Raw genomic sequence first — 24,325 nt, forward strand, 5'->3', positions numbered from 1 at the left:
CTTCTAATTTAAAGTAAAAGCATTCTCTTTCATTCACAGTTAATGCTTAGAATTGCAATAGCATGCTTTTTTTTTCCTGAAACTATACCATTTTAAAGCCAGATGGAAGTAATTGAGACATTTGTACATAAACCTGAGGTCAGGTGTATCTTCTGCACAAAGGCTTTTTTCCAACAGAGAACTTAAGAATAGCACCTCCCAGGTTCTCCTTCATCCTCACTATGGGGTTATAACTGAGAGGGCTCTTCATCACATTCACAGGAAAAAGCTTGACAGATCAAGGTTACTGTGGTATCTGCTTTCCTTTCTCAGTGTGTGAAGTTCTTTACACAAAATGCCCTCAGGGATCAGTGCACTCCAACTTGGTTCACTTTTTTAAACGAAGTTTTTACAGAATCCCTTTGTTTCTAGGTTCCATGGCGGTTTTGTTGTTTTTGTTTGTTTGGTTGTTGTTGTTTTGTTCTGGTTTGTTTTGTTTGCTTGTTTGCTTTGCCCACTTAATTATCTGGGAAAGGCTCTTTGTGTTTGAAGGAATTTAAATCCTCTCCTCTCCAAAGAAAATCTGGCAGAAACAACATCCTGTTGCAGCATCTTCCACAATTTAATTTTGCCTTCAGCATAATAAGATTTTGATGACTAGGGTGTTATAATTAACTGAAGTTAGGAAAGAGGTGGGGTAGAGTCACTATAGACGCTCTAAATCACCAGCGGAGAGAAAGAGGAGAGATAGAGGAGCATGATTCTCCCATGTGGTCTGAGGATTAGGAATGGAATTAGTCTTTTATCTTTAGCACTCCACAGAAATTGCTAGTCAGGTGAATTTAATCTGGTCCAATACTGGCAGAATTAGTCTCAGTATTATTAATGGAAGTAACTATTTTCACTGCTAGAAATTTAAGACTCTCTCTGTGTTAAAAAGTACTTTTCAATGAGAACTTTCAATCTGCTGTGCTAGGTAAATGGATGCAGTTTTCTTTTAACCTGAATATATTCTGAGTAATTAAACTAATGAATGTTAATTCAGTATAAAATGAAGCCAACTTGATCACAAAAGAGTCATTTATTTCAAAGTCTGTGATTCCAAAGAGGGGATGAAATATGCTTGTAATATAAAACTTTTTTTTTTTTTTCAATTAAAATGCTCAAATACTATTGTTGCACATATTCAACAAATTCTAAGCATTTTAATATGGGTAGCTTCTGTACTTAAATTTTTGTCCATGGATTCTGTCTTTTCCCATCTTTCAACCTCACTGGTGCTTTCTCTAGGTTTCTGATTCTCATCATATCCATGTCATGAATTCTGAATTAGGTCAGCTGTCAAATTCCCCATGCTCTCCCAGAACAGCTTCACTCCTTTCTCGAGTTCATGGTGCAAGACAGACATATGCTGCTGAAGAAGTAGGGAAAAGATGAATTCACCTGTTCATATTTCTGTTGGAGATTTATCTTTGGGTGAGGATGGACCTAAAGGATTTTTGGATGCCAGAATACAGAATCTATTGCCTTTGAAGAAGTAGAAATCTGAAGGCGAACATTTCCAGGCAGGGGAGGACTGACTGAAGACTGTTATTCCAAAGATCAAGAGCATGGAATTGTGGCGTTAACATGGAGCGTGAGGAAAACTTCACATGAAGCTAGAGGCAGGGAAGCATGGGACAGCAGAATGGTGGCTGTGCATGTCCTAAAGAAGGGCTTGAACTCCTCTAAAGGCTCATTCACTCTGTTTCTGGTAGCTGGTTTACAGCATTTGATGTGTGAGTGTAGAAATGTCTTCATATGGCAGGCCCTCTCTTCCTGGCTGCTGCCCCATGCCCCTTGCCCCCACTGCTGTAGTGGCTCTGCCCCGCCAAGCAGCCTGGCCCTGCCCTGGGAGCTCACCCTCTGGCAAAAGCCAAATCCATTTTCAGTTGATGTAAATACTCATTTCCAAAGGGGGTGTACAGAGTAGCAATCAGTCATTCATCTCAAAAATCTGACTGTGTCCCTTTTATAAGATCTTTCTTACCAGAGAAAATCATTCCTCCCTTCACAATCACATCTTATCATGTCCTTACTTTTTGGCAGAATATACATTGTCAGCAACTATTTTCAAGGATGAAGTACAGGAGTACAAGTTTTTCAAAAATCTCTGATGAGCACCTTGAGAACTCACTGAGAATGGCAGCCACTGCCATTGAACCAGTCTGATACATTAGTTTCACAAACACAACACTAGTTCCGTGTTTGGGGTTTTTTTGCTCTTTTTTGTTTTGTTTTGTTTTAATAAAAGAATATTAACAAATAAAATAAATTTTGTTACTTACATACATTAACTGTTTGATATATTTTACAAGGGCTCCTCCGAAAGTAAGGCCTTCTGTTTTATTATATTGGCCCACAACAACAGAGGCAGATGTTGGTGATATGGCCGTAGAGGTTGAACCTTCCCACCAGTATCTGGTTACCTTTTGTTTCTGTGTGACAGACAGCAGCAGGGGGACACTCTGTCACAATGGTGAATGACACGGAAGTGTGTATAAACAAAGATGTGTCACTGAATTCCTCCATGGGGAAAAAAACAGTGGCACCCACTGACATTCATTGACGCTTGCTGAACATTTATGGAGACCAATCAGTGGATGAGAGCACACTGAGGTGGTGGGTGGTGCATTTCAGCAGTGGCAACAGCAACAGTAGGTCACTTCATAGTGCAGATTTTAACAAGTGTGGCATGCAGGCTTTTGTTAATCACCAGTGAAAAGGCACAGCTCATGGTGGTGACTATGTTGAAAAATAGTGTTCTGCAGCCGAGATTTTACTATATCAAATATTGTTATTGTGCTCTTTGAGAAGAGGTCATGTATATAGGGTCTCAGAGCTGAAATATTTATCTATTTTTTCTCTGGCAGAACTCCCAGTTTAGTTAGAAGGGCTTGTTTCAGGATTATTAAATAATTGCTTCTAACACAAATGTATTTTACATGGTAATTACTTTTGAACTGTTGTAGGTGTAACTGTCAGTGAAACTCAGTCCTTTGTCTCCACAGCAGAGAAGGCAAAAGCTCAGCAGCTGCCTTCTCTCCACTTCCCCAAGAACTGCTATTTAAGAGCATGGCAATTAAAACAGCCTTAATTGCAATGCCTCTTTCTTTCTCATTTCATGCTTAGCATGATCTCACAGAACAGCACGGAACTATAAGACAGGAGTCGCTGCTCATCTGTCTGCTTTCCTTTTGGCTTGCAGAAAATGCAGCAGAACTCCAGCTCACCTTTGCAACCATGCAAAGAAGATAATAGTTTTTATCTATCTGTCTTTCAGAGCTAATGTGAAGTAATTTGGCATTGACATTGTTTCAATTCAGAAAATTTGGGATTGATTCTATTTCCCTTACAGCTCTTGAGGCTCTCCTTCCTTTTTAGGCACTCACTAAAAGAAAAGGAATTACAAGTGAGGAAGGCAGGTTACAGAGCTCTCAAAATGTCGTATGTTTTATTAAAGCTACAACTACGCTTACTGATCATGTTGAAAGAAGAAAATTTCAGTTGCTTAGGGTTGAATTTCTCTTTAGAGTTTCCTTGTAATTTTCAACAATGCTCCTGACAGAAGTAGTTGTTTTACATGGCAGACTAACTTATGAAAGATGCAGAACATAATGAGGTACCCAAAATGTGCCGTATGAGCACTCTGAGAAGCTGAAACATATCATTTTTGTAGCTGCCTCTTCATAGGCACTAGAGAGCCCTGACACATCTGCAGCCCCAAATGTACTGTATTCTAGAGCAGTGATAAGCATCAATGGTTGCATACTTAGAGTGTCTTGGTACTCCAACTGGTACTTCAGTGTCAGTCCTTCCATTTCTCCAGCCTACAGAGAACAAATACCGTTCTATGATATGATATGAGTAAAAATCTTCCTAAAATATGTGCACTGTAACTTTTTTTTCTATTTCTTGGACTGTTGTTTGATGCACAGTGCTGTGTCAGCAGTCATCATATAATATGTATTCGCTGTGACTCAACTGGCCAAAAAGAAAGAACTGCTTTGATCTCATTCCCATCTGTTGCATAAATTAGCTACTGCTGGAATATAATGGGACTGGTTTATGTTTCATATCATTTAATGTACTGGAATTACTACCAGAAATAACTATCATAATAAACCTGAAAGTAATGATAGTCATTCTTTTTGTGGAAAAAAAGGCTGCTAAATCTGCACACATTTCCTTCCCTGGGCTTACACATGGTCCTCGATTGTATCACAGAATCATAAAATCGCAGAATCAGAGAATTATAGAATCATAGAATGGCATGAGTTGAAAGAGATCTCAGTGATTATCTAGTTTCCAAGCCCCCTGCCACGGGTGGAGTTGCCAACCACTGGATGAGACTGCCCAGGAGCCCATCAAGCCTGGCCTTGAACACATCCAGGGATGGGGCATCCACAACTTCTCTGGGCTTCCCAGAGCATGTATCATGTGCACAAAAGCTTGGATTCCTAAGTGATCCCAGAATAGAGCTGAAAGCTTTGAACCTGGATTTGTTTTGATTCTTGAAATGTATGTTACATAAATGCAGCATTTGGGGCTGTAATGAGATTTAAAAACAACAACAACAACAAAATCCAACAAAAAAATCTCTCCTTATATATTATATAGGGTTATGTGATATATATGGATTGACAACATCAGTGGCCAAAGGAAGGGCAAATGATGTCATCTAGCTGGACTTGCACAAGGCCTTCAGCATGGTCCCACACATCGGCCTTGTCTCTAAATTGGAGACATGGATTCAAAGGGTGGATTTTTTGATGAATAAAGAATTGGTGGGATGATCACAACCAGAGGCATGTGGTCAACAGATCTATGACCAACCGAAGGCCAGCCGTGAGTAGAGTCCCTCAGGGGCCTGTCTTGGGACCAGTGCTCTTCAATATCTTTACCAACAACCTAAACAACAAGATCAAGTGCACCCTTAGCAAATTTTCTGATGATGTCAAGCTGAGTGGTGCAGTTGATACAAGAGAAGGAAGGGACACAATCCAGAAATACCTGGACAAGCTTGAAAAGTGAGCTTAATGAGGTTCAACAAGGCCAAATGCAAGATATTGCACTTGGGTCCTAGATATGCACACAGACCAGAAGAAGAACTCCTTGAGAACAGCCCTGTGGAGAAGGACTTGGGGGTCCTGGTGGACGAAAGGATGGATGCGTGCCAGCAGTGTGCTCTTGCAGTCTGGAAGACCAACTGTGTCCTGGGCTGCATCAGAATTGGAAGGGCCAGCAAGGTGAGTAAGGGGATCGCCCCCCACTACTCTGCCCTTGTGAGGCCCCATCTGGAGTACTGCATCCTGGGGCCCCCAGCACAAGAAAGATGCAGAGCTCTTGGAATGGGTCCAGAGGAGGGCCACTAAGATGATCAGAGGGTTGGAGCACCTCTCCTATGGAGAAAGTTTGAGGGAGCTGAGCTTGTTCAGCCTGGAGAAAGGCTTTGAGGAGACCTCACTGTGGCCTTCTAGTACTTGAGGGGAGGATATATATAGATAGGAGGGAGAGCAACTTTTTACACCATCTGGTAGTGACAGGACAAGAGGGAATCGTTTAAGCTAAAAGAAGAGAAATTTTGGGAAGGGAATTTAGGTTATGCAGAAATTTTCCTTATAGGGCAGTGAGGCGCTGGCACAGCTGCCCAGAGAAGCTGTGGTGCCCCATCCCTGGAGGCGCTCAAGGCCAGGTTGGATGGGGCCCTGGGCAGCCTGAGCTGGTGGGGGGCAGCCCTGCCCATGGAAGGGAGATGGAAATAAATGATCTTTAAGGTCCCTTCCAACATAGACCTTTCTATTATTCTATGATGCTGGGATTCTGTGATTCCACGATGTCCTTTTAAGTCCTGAGGAAAAACAAACGTTAGTCATCCTAGCCCAGCAAAACCTGTTTTCTGCTCATTTAGTTATTTCTGTCACTGATAACCATGTTTACATAATGCTAACAGACTTGCAGTTTTCCTGATCAGCAATATAGTTACAACTCAACAACCAAAATGATCCATTCAATTAAATTAGGAAAATAAGAGAAAATTGTGCTTCCTCATTTTTTTAAAACTGCAGTTAAGTTCTTCACAGACTTTTGTGCTGTTCCCGTTAAGTCCCCTGAAGTCCCTAACAGCTTTCAAAATATCTTTCATGTATTGAGGAATAGCTAAGCTCATCCTCGCAGGCTCATTCTTATGACACAGACTCTGCTGAAACGACTGAATCATAGATCTGCTTTAGCACAGCACGCTACCTGGGTGCACACACAGCGATTCAATCAATGTCTTTCCAGAATTTTCCCTTCCACTGCTTGTGCTCTCCTCCCTGTCCCTGAAATCCCAAGCACACTGAATAGTGCAAATCATGGGACTGGCCATTGAAAATGCTGTCATTTGTTCTGCCTGACTGAATGAGAATTTCAGCAAAAAACAAATAACCTCTGTCCTAAAATAGTGAACAATCATTTGTACCTAAAAGCATCACTCTCAAAATTGACAGTTCCTCTAATGTTTTCTAAATTCATGGCTAAAACAGCTATACTTTCAAAATTTTACGAGATGTTTGAATGTATCCATCATCCCTTTCAAAGTAGGGGAAATGACTGGCAATCCTTTATACAGATCATCCAAGAACATGTAACTAGGTTCTTTAAAGTGAAGGTACAACAGGAAAAAACTGCTAGCAACAGAGAAGTAAAACAAAACTTATGGTAAAAATACATAAGATACTTATATATTAATTTCTATTTTCAAAGTATGTGTTAATCTAGAACAAAAGGCAAATGTAGTGCATGATGCATCTGACAAAGTTATTTAGGATGGGAATCTATTACATTTAAAACTGTCAATAACAACTACTAGGTGAGAATTTACTTTTCTTTCTTGTCTGCACTCTGACTTTCTGAACTGCCCTTTACATATATGAATTAGTCCATTAGTAGATGGCACAAATATAGTCCTATTCATTTTATTCTCCAAGGACACAAGAGAAACTTCAGCATTCAGTGAATGGTGAAACCCACCAGCTAACACATAGCAGAGTAAAAAGAAAATGAGTTCTGTTAGTACAGGAAAGTAAATCCTGCAGACACTTAGTAAAGTGACTTGCACACTTGAACACGGTTTAGGATTCTGCTGAGTTGTAAGGCACGTGAGTAATGAGGTGAAACAGAATGTAGAAACATAACAGTGTTCCTGTGTACGTGAGTAATGCTTCTCATTCTAGGTTCAGAGTAACAGATGCAGGGACAGATAAGGAAAATAACAGGCTAAAGAAAACTCTTCCTAAAAAGAGATTCAAAGTGTACTTGTGGGGTTTATTTTGTTTTTGTTTTTTAATTTTTTTTTTCCCCCCCTGTGGAAAGGAGGCAAAATATAAGATAATGTGAAAACTTCTCTGTGAACCAGGCAGGAATATCAAAGATAGCGAGGTGTCTGAGAACTTGAATTTTTCCTATCTATCTCACAGCGTAAAGAAAGGGAGACTTTCCGCATATACTTTCAAGTTGAAAAACTTTGAGATAGCAAAACCAATGTTTTTTCACATCAGAAAAAAATAGATTGTGGATCTATCAGCGTGCATGCTGTGTGTGCTTACACCAGGAACTTAGATAACCAGTCCTTCATTTGCAGAACTGCTATGTCTAAGTGGGAGAAATAGGAGAGGAAAGGGGCAGATTGCACTCTTGCTATCTCCTGGTATTCTCAGAGCCTTTTCTGAAAAATTTGGGATTATAGAGATCTTGGCACAGATTTTCAGCTCCTGATCATTATGAAATAAAATCAGTTTGTGAATACATGAGGCAGGAGCCTGTTTTCTTCAAGACAAGTGTCTTTTCTGAGGGGACACCATTTGTGCGAGCAATTCTGTGGCTTTCTGGGAGAGGTCCCACTTCAGAAGGGCCGGTAGAATATTGCTGGAGAAGAGCTAATGGAAAAGATCTTTCTTCAAATTACAGCTTGACTTTTGAGTGCTGTGTTAGCTCTCGCCCTTTCCAAGAAGAGCAAGAAGCAAACAACCCCGTGTCATGGCACTTTTAGCAAAGTTGCTGCCTCCAGCCTTCAAAATAGCTTTAATAAATACAGCACATTAACCAAGCCTTGTTAGTAGTTGATTTAAACCTGTATGTACATTCCACTCTAGTCTTAATTAGATCAACCAGCAGAAACAACCACAGTAAGCATTTGCCTACATTTTTAAAATAGAAATTGCAACAGGATGATTCATTTGTGTTTATTTTGAATTACTTGAAGATAGTAGCTAGTTGTTTATAACTATTAGGGCTGCTCTGAAAGTAATGCCTCCTATTTTATTAAGTTGGCCCACAACATCAGAGGTGGATGTTGGGAGTATGGCAGGTTGAACCCTCCCACCAATATTCTCTTACATTTAATTGCTGTGTGACATACAGCAGCAGAGGGGCAGTCTGATAAAATACTGGCTGACCTGAAAGTGCATATGAAGCAAAGGTAAGTGATAGAACTCTGCCATGCAGAAAAGAAGGCACCCATTGAAATTCATTGACACTTGCTGAACATTTATGAAGATCAAACAGAGCATGTGAGCACAGCGAGGCAGTAGGTGATGTGTTTCAGTATTGATGACAGCAACAGCGGATCACCTTCACTGGTGCAGATTTTTACAAGCACGGCATGCAGGCTCTTGTTTATCACTGGCAAAAATGCGCAGTGATTGGTGGAAACTATGGTGAAATTCTCATCTATAGTGAACTGAGAATTTTGTCTCTCGACTGGTCTTAGTGTGTCTCTATCTGTTGTAGATTCCATGGAAATAAATAGGAAACATTACTTTTGGAGCAATCTACATACATTGTGTGCTTAAATTTTTGACAGCTTCTCTGCCAGACTGTTGATTTATGTGAGTATTATTCTGTTAACTGATGATCTTTTACAGCACTTACTTAGCACATGAGGCTACTCTTCTAACAAGAATAAGTGTACTTATGGGGGCACAGAATACCACAATTAGGGGTCTGTGCATAAGAGAGAGAAATTCTCAAAATCGTGACACCTGATCAGGACTCACTCATTCCATCTGTCCCATTTTTGTTCTTAACTGTGAATCAACATGTTATTATCAAACTCTCCCTTCAGAATTTCAAGAACTGTGTTAATTTCACTGGCTTCTTAGTGGGTCAGGCTTTCTTCTGGAAAAGAAACCTCATTTTAACTGGCATTATTTTTTTACATCAAAATACATATGCTCACTCAATAGAGGTAACGTTACTATCCTGGTTTGCAAAGAATAATTGTATTCAATCTGTGCATGTCATTGGTCCAACTCTTAAATTGCTATAAATTGGCACCAACCTACTGGATCAGACAGCTGAGATCTGTCTCATTAATTTGATTTTTCTCAGCTATTCCTGCTATATCAAAAGCATCTTTAAACTTATGCTGCCATGCCACCATGCCAAAAAAAAAAAAAAAAAAAAAAAAAAAAAAAAAAGTAAGAATCTCCTTGTCTTCCCTAGGTAAATTTAGGTTTCATTTAGGTCACATGGGTCATAGAAATAAAAATTTATCCATGGTAACTCTTATGAATTGGCAGGGATTTTTTTCCCTAGGTAACAGCAGAAAAAGTATTGAAAATATGCTTGTCACAGGAAACATGCTACAGAATGGCAAGCCATATACATATTTCAATAACTCTTTTATCCAGCCCTGCAAGCCATACAAAGTCATGGTTAAGCTGAATATCAGCTTGTCTCCTTTTAAGCTCATGTGTAAGTTTTTTGGAAATAGCCCTAGTGGTGCCATATCCTACTACAAAAGTTCTTTTCTGAGGCTGAAATTCAGGCCTGTGCAGAGGGACTATGCCAGCCAGGTAACACTGAGCTCATAGATGAACCAAGGACAAGCATTTCCCTGACTCTATAGCAGGTTGCATTTAACTCTGTTACCTGAGTTCACCTTCATACCTTCATCTTCAAAGATAGCTTGAATTTAAAAGTACTTTACCCTGAGTAGTTCCATCAAGGACACGATATCAGACAGATGGCAGGCTGGCTCTGAAAGTTTAGAGTAAGATTGGAGAGAGAAAAACAAACAAACAAAACAAACACAAAAATGCTACAGAGAGGAACTGTCTATGAGTGTGCAGTATCTTGATTTTTTATCCACTGTGAATATTACAGGCATGTGACAATTTTCTAATGTTCCATACAAATTATAACTTATTTGAGTAGTGTTGTTGCTGATAGCATTTCTGCTTACTTTAACATTAATCCTTCCTTGTACTTTGCTTTTTCTTTTTCTTTTTTTTTTTTTTAATACTTTTCTGTCCCTTTCTAAAAATAAATTTAGAAGAACACCTTGATTTATAAACTGAAGCTCATTTTAGATCTTGAGGGCCTGTCCAACTCTTAATGAAATGGAATTGCAGTTGGTGGGATATGTGAAATGAATTGGAATAATTTAGTCTCCCCAGTGCATGTGTGTATGTTTCAGTAGACGTTTACATTGTCCCCAAAATGCAAACGAGATGTGTATCCCTATGGGTTGCACTGGGAACTATACACTCTGTGCTCTGCTAGCAACTGCTTTCTTATGAATACATAATCCACATATACTATATTCCAACCCTCTGAGCAAATCTGATGTAATAGATAGTAAAGCCCCTTTGTTTAGACAGCGTGTTTAACCTTGGCACTTGGCTTCATGGGCTGTTACATTCGAAGGTAATGACTGCAATTCCTCTTCTGCTGCAGCTCTTGATGTTGTAAATACAGTTGAAACAATACATTGCAATATTCCTCTTTTGCCATTTCCTTTGAGATACCTGGTACAGTCAACCACTATGGCTCTTTGCTGGGTCTGTATCTTGTGTTGTATAATATCCCTGTTGCATATCCTTTAGCATACAGCACGAGTCAAGAATCACTGGAAAGAATATTAAAAAGTGATTAATTGATTAGTGGCATAATTAGGCTGTTTAATTAAAAATGTGTCAAAGCAAACAACAAAAATGTAGTAATGATGTTAAAAAATTTGAAGTTTCTGTGTTGTAAATTTGCTTTCAGTACGAGTATATGAAAGTTGTTTCACATTTCTGATATGGAATCCTAAGATAAAACTGAAAAGAAGCATTTGCATTTTGGAATAAGGCAGCAATTTTCCTTAAGGCAGTTCACTGGGATTCAGAAAGTCCTCGTCAAATTATTAATTTTGTCATAGGCTTTCTGTGTGAACTGTTATCTGCCCTTAGTTCTTCATCTGCCAGGCAGGATCAACATTTCTTCTCAATATTTTTGTTATTCACGCAGATTCTGGCCATTCTGCAGTCAAATTCTGCATCTTAGTGCCTGTGTGGTTAGCAAACTGGGAATTAGTTCTTTGTTGAAGGCTATATGAACTGTTGTTGTCATAGCCCAGAAGGGTGAATTGTTTAAAAAATCATCAAAGATTAGGAGATGTGAATGTTTCTGCACTGATATATGATGACCTTTTAAAATGGGAAAGAGAAGTTCTTGGGGTTATGATATCCTATATCAGATATGTTCTGGCAAGAGCCAGAAAAACTGCTATGCGTGGGGAAGAAATGTTACGAAAAAAAAGCCACAGTTAAATAAAACTCAAATTTGGTGCTCAAGGTTGTCACCAAAGAATTCAAGAGGGCCAGGCATTTCTCCTTTTGCTTGCCAGGCATCTTGATGCCTGACAGAAAAGACTGATGGAACAGTTCTGACTTGTAGTTTATCCCAAGCGAAGCCTGCTGGTGGAAAAGCAGAGGCATCATATACTATGTTTTTCCTTAGAATAGAGGAATCCAGGTATAATCATATGTAAATCTAAGAAACCTAGAATCTCCATTTGGTAATATGAAATTCCAGCAGATTCTGTTTTTATTTTCTATAATAGAATGACATTCTTCAGGCTTTTAATTTAAACTTTCATTATATCCCATGAGAAGTACAGTTATTTCGACAGAAGCCTGGGTTTGTACCATTCTCTTCACTTCAGCTTTGAAGACATTCAGATTTCCATCAACTGCCTAAATGCATGTACCATTGCCACACATAACATCATCTTACCTATAACCACTAGTATTACCCATTGTAGAGGTAATGTAAGCTATTTTCTGCATATGTATAATGTTTTAAAAGTAATAATTTCTGTCAGCCTGATGCGTCCCAGTTACTGTCAGCAACATGATATACATTTATTTGGTAGGGGCTGGTGAAAAGAAATGATAATATAGAAAATAGATTATTATTTCTTCCTTAGTTATGGGTATTATCTTTATTTAGACACATAAATATCAGTCCCAAAGCAAACTCATCAAGCAGCTTGCTTGATAATTCTCATGTCTGAAATACCTGAGCCCCCTGGGAACACACAGTTGACACCAGACATTTCTGACTCTAGAGAAACATACCATTTGTACCTAAGATAAGGAGCAGATATTTTGTATTCTCATGCATTTCCTTCTCTGTTTTTATATGAATTTTTATCTCATCTGAATCTTCAGCACAGCATATCTTCCAAAATTTTCTTTCTACACTAAGAAAATTTGGGAAATAATATAAAACAGAGACACTGAGTGGTTCTTACTTAATGGAATACCATGTGTTGGTGGGTCTCCTTTAATTCCTGGGTGTAAATTCCCAGCAATCTGATAAATATGATCTGCAGTACAATAAGCTGTACTTCATAGAACCTTCTGAATAGAAAATGCTGGCACACATTGGAGATTCTTGCAGTGAGGTACTCCTTAAGCAGTACACTCTTTAAAAAGCACATACTATTATCAGATAATTGCTCATGTTAAATATCTTGAAGCAAGGCTAAAGGCACTTACAGTAAAAACATGGTCTATTTCAGATTATATTTCCTATTAACAATCTGAAAGAGACACATAATAGCTGTGCCTATGAGCTGCCAACACAATAAAGTCTCACTTGCAACCTTTGCCTGCAACCTTTGGAACTTTTACAAAGAGAGTTCAGTGCTGGTCAGATTGATTGAAGTGGCAAATGGTGAGCTGGTAGCTTGGCCAAGTATATAAAATAGTTCACCCGAATTTATTTTAATAAATTCCCATGTGCAGAATTTTCTTCCTTGTTAACTAAGGAATATAGTTCACAACTATGAATATTTTGCAAGAAAATTTTCGGTTATGTAGAGAAAATTCAGGCTCTGAAGAATGCTTTAGAAGAGAGCATCAACATTTAATAGCTAATGGGGAGAGTTAAAGAGTCAATTGGTTGTTGAGTTTGGGGGAATTTTTTTTTGAGTGATTTTTCATAAAAAGAGTCAGTGATTTAGCATACTAGGGATTCTAATTTTAGGTACTGATACACTGCAGCCTAATGCCATGAGTCCACAGCTAATAAGTGACATGGCATCTGAAGCATATATGCCACTAAGGAAAGACTGAATGACTTTGTCATTAAAAAAAAACTTGTCAAGTGAAAAAAATATAAAATAATAATTACAAAAAAAAAAACCCACACTTATCTGGGAAATTATCTGCCTTCCTCAACCTCTCCCAGCCCTGGATTTAGGAATTACAAGAAGTCATGAACTAGATCCGTAAAAGGTCGCATTCGATTTACTTTCACTATTATGCAAGAAGTGTGACCTTGTTGTGTTTTCAGAGCAGTTCATCAGTCTCCAGAGAGAGGTTAAATAAGGAGGAAACTTACCTCTGGCAGGTAAATCAAGCAGTTTAGATTTTAGACTACCAGCTCCAGTACACTTAACAAGATTAATATGCAAGAGTTCCTCCCATGTCTATTCAAAGAGGTGGAAGAAAAGGGCAAAAGGGGGAAGGAACTAAAATCATCAGAGCCTTCAAGAATGAAATGCAGCATTCCAAGCAAGCAAGCAATTCCTAGCACATCAAGCCATATTTAAAAGAAGTGAAATGTCACATTAATTAGCAATGTTAGAAAATTATTTGAGAAGGCTTCAAGACCAGCTTCTGTATGCAGGCGTGCCATCCGCCAAACTCCTAGCCAGAATTTCCATGTGAAGTGCTTATGGACTCTCCTCCTCTCAGCAGCCTGGAACTGTTTTGTAAGGTAGCACATCTTACAGCACACTTATTCTGATCTGCAGGCAATCAACAGTAAAAGGCTATGGTTGACTAAAGCCCTTCCTTCCTGACTAAAGACCGGACTAAAGCCAGGTCTTAGATGATGTTTCACAAATGACTTAGCCAGTTTCTGCATTTACTGTCAGCTATTGATTTCTAAAGTACTTTCTATGTGTATCAGCATGCTAGCACTGAATGAACATCATACAGGACAAGCTATGAAATAGAATTAACAGGAATAAGAAATCTTCTAAAATCTCTTACAGATAGGGTGAGAATATATTTGTACAAAAGACCAAATGGAAGGGAAACACCACCTCTGAGCCATATGAGTGTCAGCATGGATATCATACACATGGAATGAAAAATAAAGAATCCAGCTTGTAATAGTGCATAGGCTGAAGTGTGAGGAAACAAGGAGTGTCAGACAGTGCTGAGAACCTCTGTACTCAAGGCCAATACAGACTTCCAATGTCTCCCAGGGGGTGCAGTCATAAGTCCAAAACTCACATTATGCATGTTAGTATTGGAAAAGAAAGTGGTGAAAGAATCCATATAACGTAAAATATACAAAATATCCTTCTGAGTCAAACCAGTATTCAGTCTAACCCAGGAGTCAGCCTGCTACAAATGGCAATGGAAAGAGCTTTTTTTCCCCTCATTTCCTCCTAGCATCCACAATTGCTGTAATAGCAACACTTGAAAATGTAGTCCTACTAAGTTTTTTTTTTTCTGTTGTCTTATTGACCTGCTGTCCATGAATTTGTTTAATCCTTTTCTGAATCTGCTGATAAAACTATCCACCTCCACAACGCCCTGTGGCAGTATGTTCTAGGAAATCAGCCTTTTCTCTGGGGAAAAAAAAAAAAAAAAAAAAAGAAAAAATAATAAACTGGTGTTTTAAACAAAACTCTTACTAGTTTAATTGAGTTTTCTCCAGTTCTGGTATTGCAGATTTCAGTGAAATGGATTCTAAAGTTCAGTTCCAAACCTAAAGCTGGGAATTCATTCTTTATTGCAAAAATTTTCAATTAAAAACAAAATTGTATTCCACCTTGACACTTAGTGTCATAGTTTTATAATTTTTGTTATCAGTATTCCACGTCATAACATCATGTAAAGCACTGGAAGTTAAAGAGTTAATGGACTGCCAATTTTCTGAATATCTGGCTCTCAGAAGAGAACAACTACATACCCCAGAAGATTTTGCATTCAGAGGGGAAGATAAAGCTGCTGACAAGTCACAGGACTCTCTCCCAGTCTCTTGCTGCCTAGCAGTGTGTGGGTATGCTCCCCAGCCATTTTGCCTTCGATTCAGAATAAGACCTTCAGTTTCAGACACTCTGTCTCTCATTTTATTTATTAACCTCAATTCCAATTATATATTGTATTATCTTGCATTCTGATACCATATTTAGTAAATTAACTTTCCTTCTCAGATCGTTGCCACTGCTCTGTTTTTAGGCCCAGCTCCCATCTCCCTGCTCTTCCCATTTTCCCCTTTTTTGGGCTGGTGGGCCGGCTGTTCCTCTGTCACAGACACAGATAGATCCAGATAACTCCACGATACTTAGTTTAAGTGCAGCTGAACAGCTGAAAAAGCAACTATGAGCACTCATAAGGAGTTAATGAGAGAAGTACATTCAGAGTTTATAACTAAATGTAGCTAATGGAGCTGTAAAGGGATTGTCCAAGTAATAGGAAGGTGAAACCTTAGTTCCGGTTTTGAAAAGTTTCTGGTTGAGCTCTGCTTTCCATCAGTTTGGGAAGCAAGCTGGGCTGAACTTGGACTGTGAGCCTTAGATAAATAACAGCCACTGTACAAGAGGGATGCTGAGATTCAAACTTGGGCTCTAAGTTGGGAAACCCAGTAAATAGGGAAGCCACACACTTGAGACCTTCCAATATGCAAAGCAAAAACACCTTTGTGGAGATAATATAACAATACATTATTGTTAATGATGGGATTTGAACTAAATCCTGGCACTGTTTCTAGTTCTGACAGTTGAGAGTTGCACACATCAAATTCTGGTAGTGATCAATGCACAATGCTGAGGAGAGACAAAAAGATAGAATAGGTAAGGTGGAAAAAACATCAGCTTTCAATTCAGTAATACAAAGTAGGTGCCATCCCAGAAACAATACATTTGTAACATATTATCTTGCTTGAGTCACTATTAGACCATCTCCTGAAGTATTTCTAATCCTAAAATGCTAAGGAAAATCTTAATCTTAGCTGTGAATTTGATGCAAGGCATTGCCTTTTAGTGTGAGAAAACACCAGGCATTTTTGCCCATATGAAGAAAGCAATATTCATAGATTTGTTTTGCTTAACTTTATAACTAAATTACCTCTTTTTAAAAATAAGTTGATGAGTGATTAGATAATCTGCAGTTCATTTATAGTATTGTTAGCAGGAAAATCTGAACATAATCACATCTGTTTTGATTTTCAGTGATTAATTCCTTCAAAATGTTCCTAATCCAGTTATAATATCCTACAGGCACAGTCTTATAACTGCAGGTCTGATTCGCCACTGCATCATGCCAGTTTTATACCAGCACCCATCTAGCTGATTGATTTTCTGTGGAGTTATATCAGCATAGAATGATAGCAATAGAGCTGTGAATCAATCCAACACAAAGGCATGCACAATTATTAATTTAACAAACCTAGTTGTTAGAAACCCTGACAAGACCATCATACTTCTTTCTGTCATCTCTGGCTGAGTAAAAGGATTCAGCGGGTCCTGCTGCTTCCCAGGCTGATGGAAGCCACAGCTTCAGTTATATGAGTTTCTTCCACTCACATTCATTAGCCTTTTCCCAGGAAGGGCATCTTACATGTTGAAAGAACAAAAATCAGTATTTTTAAAAACACTTTGATAATTTCAGAATAACTGTGCTGGGTTCCCTCAATTGCTCAGGCAATTTCCTAAAAGTATTGTAACTTCAATGTCCAAATCAGAATAGCTTTGTTAGATACTACAGAAGGCCAGAAGATTTTCCAATCCCTGTCTTCCATTTGCAGAGTGCAATGAGCTGGTCTTGGATAGCAAAGCTCATGTTATTATTTTTGCAAGTACTGAAGATCCCACCACCTGCTATATGCAGATGCAGAGAGAAAACCCCCACTCTGAAGGACTCAGTGCCTTCTCCATTTAAATTCTAGGAACTGATGACTCGCTGCATCGTGGGATGTGCATGAGGAATGTGAAATAATGTGTTAGGTTACAAAACCACTCTCCTTCTCTTGCCAATCTCTGCTGTAAAGAGATGGATTTAAAATGTGACACTGTGATCAATCAGATGCTTTTTAAAGCATCTAATATTGTAAGAGCAAACAGAGGCAAGAAATCACTGTTGTTTCAAGCAGCAGACAACTGTTATAATTATATATGGGGTCCTATTCCAGATTAGCAAATTTATTGGTCAGTTTGTCTCACCTTTTCCTGCTTCTAACACAATGGATTAATAAATACTTCATTGGCCCTAGTCAAAATGCTCTGCTGAGGACAGCATTTCTACTCAAGGAAAAAGCAAAACAACAACAACAAAAAACAAGCAAACAAAAAACCTTTTGTGGTTTAAGATACATAAAAATTGCCTTCAGCCCACTTATAATCTTCTTCTCTGTATTTTACCAAGAAAAAATCTCATGTTTCAAAACCGATGCCTTTCAGCTGCCAGATGTATCAAGAGGAAATGTACTTGCCACCTTCATTCCAATCATGGGTATCATGGGTTAATCCAGATAATTACATGCTTTCTGCACACAGCAATCAGTACTGGTCAGTTAAGGGAGAACTACCTACTAAACAGTTTTCTTTTTTAAAGTATTTATCTGCTTTGAATTTGCACAAAGTACATAGCTCTTGCATCCCAATTGGTCATGACTGGTGGTTTCTTTGTAAAGGTTTGCTTTCAAATTTTGGCTCCTCTAGCTACTCTGTTTGTCTTCTCTGCCCACTGAATGACTGTATTTTCCACTGGAGCTCTGATTTTCCAAGCTGGATTATATTCCAATGGAGGATGTACTGGGAAAAGGCTTCATGTCATTGTCACCATCTCTCAAACATTCTCTAAGAGCCCACTTAGTAAGAACTGCTGGTGTGCAAGGACAACCACCTATACTGTAGTTCCCCATCTGTCCATCTCCATCTGTTATACACTGTCTGATGCTTAATTTGCAAGCTCTTTGTATGGCTCCCATGTTTCTACTTCACATTTCTGACTGAAAAATATATGACCCAGCATGCTGCAGTGCGTGTAAAATGAGTCTGGCACTAGTTGGATCCCTTGAGCATATGCCACACAGTTAATCTGTACACGAGCAGGAAGCCCAATATCAGGCAGCATTACTGGAAGTGGCAAGGATCAACTTTACGATCTCGCTGTATACACACACTGGGATTTATCTCAGTGTGTTCGGTGCTTATGTGTTTGGGAATTCCAGTATCTGAGAATCCCGTAGGTGGCAAGTATTTTCTTGCAGCACTCAAAGCTGAAAAAAGAAGGCTTTCAGGGAGGGCTCAGTTGTGTCAAGAACCATTTTGTCCTGTGATGTACAGCACCTCCAACAAATAGTCCAGCATCTGGCCTGAAAGAAATACTAGAAAAATTAGCATCTAAAATTGTGAACTCTCACAGGCAGAAGCTCAGCTGTTCTGTCCTTGTATGCAATGAGGCTGCACCTTACCTGGCAAAGTGCCATCATCAGAGCCTTGGCAGTGAAAGCACCAAGTGATGTTAGTGCTGATGGCATTTTTCAGCTGAGAGCTGATGGGTGTTTCTTAATGAAATGACCATGTCCTGCATTTATGCAAAACAGGTTGCATGATATCTCAAGATCACCTTTATTTTTGTCACTTCCTACATTTTCTAAACTCCTGGTGTTATTAGTAATATTTGTTTCTCTTCCTTTTTTGGAAACAAATTCATAGTTGTGGCTAATGTCAAAGCATGCCTGATTATAATATGTAGAGTATGTTTATATGAGTTTTTTTGCAGGCTGACATACCATGCCCTATTGTCCCACATTCTGACCAAAGGCTATCTAGCTGCATAACACCTTGCTCAAAGCCTTGATGGTGATAGGATTTGTGTTAACTTGAACTTTGTGCTGCCCTACCCCATACAACTCCTATTCCTCTCAAAGAGTGAGCAGAACAAGTCACTATCATGTTACAGTTGTGTATGAGGATCTCCTCACAGATTATCAGTTCAATTCTCCCCTTCCCTCCTCCCCACACCCCCACCAAAAAAAAAAGCTCTGATTTCATCCAGGCGGGACCGAGACTGATCTAACCCAGGTAAAGGAACAGAAAATATATTACTGCATGTTTGTTTTGACAGGGGGGCTCAGGCAAAGCAAGATCTACTGAATAGGATGCAATGTTTCCTCTGTGAGGTCTAAAATGGGAAATGAAGAAAATTAAAACTAGCAAGTTGCCTCTGTTCATATCTTTAGAGTAATAGTCAATGCAGACGCTTGTTTCTGATGAAAGATTCCTTTGACGTTGTCACTGAAAAAGTTTTCCATTTAGAAGTCTCATGTATTTATTTTTTCCATAAAGACAGAGAAAACGATATGACAAAACTGTAAGAATCTTTGCTCTCAATGATAATATATAAAATTTTAGAGCATTGTCATTCTGCAAACCTCACTTTTTATGCTGATTCGTAAAATCAATTTATTTTTACAGGAAAATAGGAAGAATTCTGCTGCTTTACATTTATGCTCTCCTATATCCTCTCCTATATCCTCTGTAATCTCTTTGAAACTGTGCTCTCTAAAATATTTTGAGTGTTATCATCTCAAGTATCTTGAGACTTCAAAGGTTTGCACTATTGCTTTTTGAACCAGTGAACTGGAATTGGAAAAGAAGGAGGAGGTACACAGAGGAAGCCACTACATTGAAAGAACATCCCTTATCTAGTTAGTAGACTCACATAAGAAGTCTTGCGGCGGACTGAATCAGAAAGAGGCATAGAAAGACTTGCATAGCTTACATGCAGCTTTTGGGCAGAGAGGTTTAAATGACACTAAAGACAAACTGCAACCTTTCCAATTCCCTCTTGATTCATTTCTTCCAGTTTGATGTTAACTGAAAAGAATCCACTTTGTGTTCCTCAGGCCTCTCCATGAGTGTACTAAAGATTAGTGAGTGGTGACAATACTGAGATCCAGTTCAAAAGTGCAATCATGATCCAAACTATAGTGCCACGTAGACTCAACCCTTAGTCCAAATGAGGTCAGAAAAATCATAAAGTCCTAGAGAAAACTAAATTCAAGATTAATTCTCAGAGTTTGCCTGAAAGCCTTCAACAAGGTCTGTCTGGCAGAAAGTGCAATTCCAGCCCTTGTTTTCTCATATAAAATGGTGAGATTGTGATAATGCCTCTCTCTCTTTTAGTAACTCAGTACTCAGCTCTCTCATTACAGACTGAGCTCAGTTCCTTTTTCTGAGGTGACTGAAGCCTTCACCTCCCAACAGGCTGTCCAGTGCAATGCTTTGTGTTATGTTCTGAAATGAAGTCAGGCTTTCTCTGCCTGCCTGTAGAAACTGTGCCACTGTACAGAAATTAGCTCTAATTCCCTGGGCCAGAGGAAGACAGCACAGCGGTATCTATTGATTGATTTACCAAATATATAGGAATAGCTATATGGGGCTGGAGAGGAATCCTCTCCCTTTTGTCTGCTTATATATTAATATTGCAAGGTTGTTTCTCCCCACACAGAATTTTCCAGATAATTCTCTAGTTTACTTAGTAAGAGTGATTTTTGGTCAGATTTTCTCTATGCTTTTAAATAGGGCAAATGTTTAAACTCTTTGCTGAATCAGGGACTAAAAGCTTAACCAAGTTTATGCAAATACATGTATTTTTACAGTATTACTTATAACCGCACAAGTGACTATTTTGAGTGCTTCACTGTTTAAATATTACTGTTACACTATTTTCCACCTCTTTACACTCCCTTTCACCACCCTTATCCCACTCTTTCTCCCCTCCAGTTGTCTGCCAAATGAACAAATCACCCCTCAGTACTTTTCCACAGTTGGTCCCAGTTTTCCTAGATCCATAGCCCACTGAGTATTCCTGGCCCCATTTCTGACACAGGTAATCTCAGTACTAACTGTTACTTCTAGTGCAGTTACTGAGGCACTGTTAGTCTTGCCAAAGCCTGTTCCCCACAAGGTCCTGAACCTCGTTTTCAGTTACCTTTGAGGTCTGTCTGTCTTTCATATCACTCCCCCCTTACCACCAGTGAAATTCAGCCATTCCTCATGGTGGAATCCTGTCAGCCCTTGTCATCATTACCTGTTACATTCAGTGATTCCTCATGTCATACCCAGCAGTTTCTCACTTCCAGTTCAGTTAGCTGAATGTCTGGGCCTGCAGACCTCCCCATCCTGACTGCTTTTCCTGGCTATGCTGATTTACCAGCTCTCATCTTGGACAACAAGGCAAGGGGGTGTCCTTTTTTTGCAAGTTCACATAATGTTCATCAGTCTAAATAAGGAGACTCAAATCAACATCTGTTAATACATATATATAAATTAAAGACTAGGAACTCCTGAAATAGTGGACCAAATATGCTTAGATGAACAGGGAAAAAACAGATGGGATTATGTAGAAGAAAGATGTGGAGTTACTGGGCCATGAAGATGATCATAGGGATGGAGCACTTCTCCTACAGAGACTGGTAGAGGAAGCTGGGTTTCTTCAGTTTGGTGAAGAGAAGGCTCCAGGAAGACCTCATTGCGGACTTGCAGTAAATGAATGGAGCTTATCATCAGGAGGCAGAGTGAATTTTACATGGTCTGATAATTATAGGACAAGGGGGAGATTTAGGTGAGATGTTAGGCAGAAATTCTTTACTCATATGGTGGTGAGGCAGTGGACTATATATAGAATGCCCCATCTCTAGAGTCACTCAAGGCCAGGTTGGATGAGACCCTGAGCAGCCTGAGCTGGTGGGGCAGCCCTGCCCATGGTGGATGGGCTTCAACTCAAACTATTCTGTGACTCCATGATTTTTGCATGTCAGATAAAATGAATTAATTAATTTGTCCTTATAAGCATCAGCCAACTACAATGGCCAAAATATTTTTTCAGTCACTAGTTTAGTCTCAGAACAGCTGTTAAAGCTGGGAGGGTAACAAAACTACTTTCAAGATGATACTTCATTAACTGTTGAAGGGGAGTAATTAGTTTGCCCAAGAGGGTCTTGAACACGACGATCTGCCAATGTCCTTTTGGTCCAATCCTTCTGTGGGGAAATAAATGTTTTTGCATAACAATAAGATTATGATGCCAAAATGGCGCTATGGAACTCTGATACACAATTAATTCCTTCTTGCAGAAGAGAAGATCTATATTTTTGAGTATCATCAGGAGATGTACTGGTACAAACCAGTTCTGTGGTTTGAATGATAGCCAGATGGGATGGTTAATTATGAGAGGGGGTAGAGATATCCACTAAGGGAATGAGATAGACTGTAAACCCTGGAGTGCTTGGCCAAAGAGGAAACAGGGAGGGGAATTCACATTGGGGTGTAGGAAATACACTGTTGTGTCTCTTTGATTGGGCATGCCTGCTCTTGCAAAGGCATGAAATGAGTTGTAGTTCATAGCAAATTCCACCTCTGTCTGGACTGTGAGAAAGACGCTCAAGATCGAAAATTTCAAATCAGGCAAAGATCTCTGTGACGAGCAGTTTATTCATTATTGCAATAATGGGCACACACCCGCTACTGACAAGGGAGAAACAGCACAACTAGTCAGTGAAATCCATTCCTTTATATACCCTTGGTCCGACACAGGTAAAGCCTTTCCTGGCACTCATTGGGTGCGTGTCTCAGGGTCACAATCTTCCAATGCTGTTGCTACCTCACATTTCCATACAATGTCTGTTACCAACCCATTGCTTTTAGGTATGTTCTATACATTTTATGGCGACAGGAGGACAATATTCTCAAAAATTAGCACACTCTTTCTGTCCTGTACCAGACTCTTCCCTACCCTATATAATTAGCTTACCTAGTGCCTATGCCAATTCTACCCAGGTCAGAATGCCCCAGTTCTTTAAAGGTTCAACTTTACTCTGATCAGGAGCTTTCTTTGTGAAAGGCATCTTATCCTATGCTACATACAGAAATACTGGAAATTTCCACTGCAAAAACACACTCTACCTCTCACAGGACTATTGGACATGAGCATTTCTCACACTTCCATGAATTGGAAAAAGGAGAGGAAACTGTTTTTTGTGCTCACTTCTGTATGAGCAAGCCTTTTACAAGAAAATGCTCCCTCAGATCCAATGACACAGCTGTAGGAAAGACCTGTATCTTTGTTTTGAGATCCTGCAGCCTGTGGAGAAATATCCAGGACATCCCACCAGCCACTGTACTCAGACTGAAGTGCAAAGAGGAATTGTACTGCAGGGGAGAGGATGGAAAAGCTCCAGCTGTTTTTGTGGTTCATTATCAGACAGATGGGGACCACTGCAGTTCATGACATAATGCAGCCACAGCTGGTCTAAATTCATTTCTCCAGAGCCTTTTTAGCTGCCAAGTAGTGAGAACACTGAGAATTAAGCAAGGCTGTCTTATAAACCCAGTTTAAAATACTCTGGCCAAAAGGGTCATTCACTAATTGCGATTAAGTGTTGGTAATAAGAATGCCAGCTACAGGAGTTGATTGAGGGCTATAAGTAATGATCCAAACAACATGCACTGTTCATTTTCCTCTGTGGTTGGCTCCCTTGTGGGATTGCCTCACCTGCTGTGATGGCCCTGTCAACTGGAGGGGGGATCTTGTTTGGCAGAGGCAATGTAACCATGTGAGTAATAAGGTTGCTTAGTGCAGGTCTTGCTTATCTGATAAGAATTGAGCCCAAAACATTAGCAGGTTTTTTTTTTTTTTTCATATGTGTAATGCAAAATTCTCCTGTTGAAATGATAATTTGAAATGTTATATGTTAAAATGGTAAACTTTCTTAAATTTTTGAATTCTTAGCCAGAAACAGTGTAGTTAAAAATCTGTAAACGTGTATGCAGCTTCCTTACTCTTTAGCCCAGCACCCATATGTTCAAAAACAACAGGACAGTCTTTCATGGGGAAGACACTGCACAGCAGAGGAAACATACCTGACTCTATGGAGAAGAGATGACTCATAATAATGACCATGCAATAAAATTATTTTTAGCCCCATATGCCTACAAATACTAAGAGGAGAGGCAGAAAAAAAG

The sequence above is a fragment of the Phasianus colchicus genome, chromosome 1 (genome assembly GCF_987193195.1).
Source record: "Phasianus colchicus chromosome 1, bPhaCol1.hap1.1, whole genome shotgun sequence".
NCBI lineage: Eukaryota > Metazoa > Chordata > Aves > Galliformes > Phasianidae > Phasianus > Phasianus colchicus.